At 41.6% G+C, this 1612-nt stretch overlaps 1 pseudogene; it reads right to left on the bottom strand.

Moving 5' to 3' along the window:
• Positions 1–877: 877 nt before the first annotated feature.
• LOC136319558 (eukaryotic translation initiation factor 1A, Y-chromosomal-like) lies at positions 878–1313 on the bottom strand (annotated as a pseudogene).
• Positions 1314–1612: the final 299 nt, after the last annotated feature.

Here is a 1612-nt window from a genome sequence, read left to right as displayed (position 1 = left end):
GACCCTAAAGACAAGGCAATTTATTCAAAATATTCATTAACTGGAAAACATTTTTAATTGAATTTTATTGGGGTGACAATGGTTAACCTAATTATACAGGTTTCAGGTGCCCAGTTCTGCAACACATCTCTGTACACTGTACTGTGTGCTCACCCCACCACAAGTCAAGTCTTGTCACCATTTATCCCCCCTCTACCCTCTTCTGCCTCCCATGCCCCAGGAAACATTTCTCTTATTTACTCTTTCCCTTTTCTATTGTTTTTACAGCAAATATTGTGGTTTCTGCTCCTAAGTTTCATTACTTCAAAAGGATAAAGTGTTAACATTTTATTTAAAGAAATAAAATAAATACTTTTTTTTCTAAGTGAGAGGTGGGGAGGTGGGGATGCAGAGAGTCAGACTCCCGCATGACCCCCCAACCAACATCCACTTGGCAAGCCCCCTACAGGGCGACGCTCTACCCATCTGAAGCTATTGCTTTGTTGCTTGGCAACTGAGCTATTTCAGCACCGAAGGTGAGGCCATGGAGCCATCTTCAGCACCCAAGGCCAAATTGCTCGAACCCTTCGAGCCATGGCAGTGGGAGGGGCAGAGAGAGAGAAAGAGAGTGAGACAGAGAAGGGGGAAGGGTAGAGAAGCAGATGGTCACTTCTCCTGTGTGCTCTGATCGGGAATCGAAGTTGGGACTTCCACACGCCAGGCCGGGCCGATACTCTGCCGCTGCGCCAACCGGCCAGGGCCATAATTAATACTTTAAAACAATGGAAGTAAATCAATATGCCTTAACAAACTGCATTCATGCTGAAGTTTTTATTTTCTTAACAGATGATGGTCAAAATTCAAAGTGTGAACAATTCTTTGAAACTTTAAGTTCAATTTAGGTAACTTCAATATCTTCATCATTATCTCCAATATTATCAAACTAGATTTCATCATCATCTCCAGGACCAGATGTATGCTTCATTGATTTTAGCATGTTCTGGAAGCTCGCCACATGCCTTCAGACTTCTAGCTTCTTCTGCATTGTACTTTGAAATTTTAAATTGCATCAGCTTTATAATCCTGATGGTTTTGCAGAACAACCAATATAATGCCTGAGGTATTTGTTCAAGCCTTTTTATTTTGTTTTCCTCTGATATATGACATATCCTCTTTACACCACCATCAAAGCTTCTCATCGTCCATTTCCCAACATTTTGATTACCTAAACATACTCTTGTCCATCCCCTTCAACAACTAACTCTCTTTTTTTAGGTTCATTGTCATCTTACCTTTACGACTGTTTTTACCTCCTTACCTTTATTCTTGGGCATGATGGTGCCAGCTGGTGTTTCTGACTCTTATCCAGTCATGCCTGTGCCACAGTGACTCCTCCGAAGGTCCCACATGAGAAAACAAATTATAGATGTCTTGTGCAGAGACACTGTTGCAATTGAGTTCTAAGGAGATACAGAGGCCACCACTAACCTTTGCCATTTTAACTATGGGTCTTGGTGTGGGCCTCTTTTGGTTCATCTTGATAGAGACTCAGTGTCCTTTCTGAATTTGTGTGACTTCTTCTTTCACCAGGTTAAGGAAGTTTTCAGCCATTATTTCTTCAAACAGTTTCTCG

This window comes from Saccopteryx bilineata, chromosome 1, assembly GCF_036850765.1.
Source record: "Saccopteryx bilineata isolate mSacBil1 chromosome 1, mSacBil1_pri_phased_curated, whole genome shotgun sequence".
NCBI classification, from domain to species: Eukaryota; Metazoa; Chordata; class Mammalia; order Chiroptera; family Emballonuridae; genus Saccopteryx; species Saccopteryx bilineata.
The sequence above is the reverse complement of the archived record's forward strand: the minus strand, read 5'-3'. Positions and strand labels throughout refer to the sequence as shown.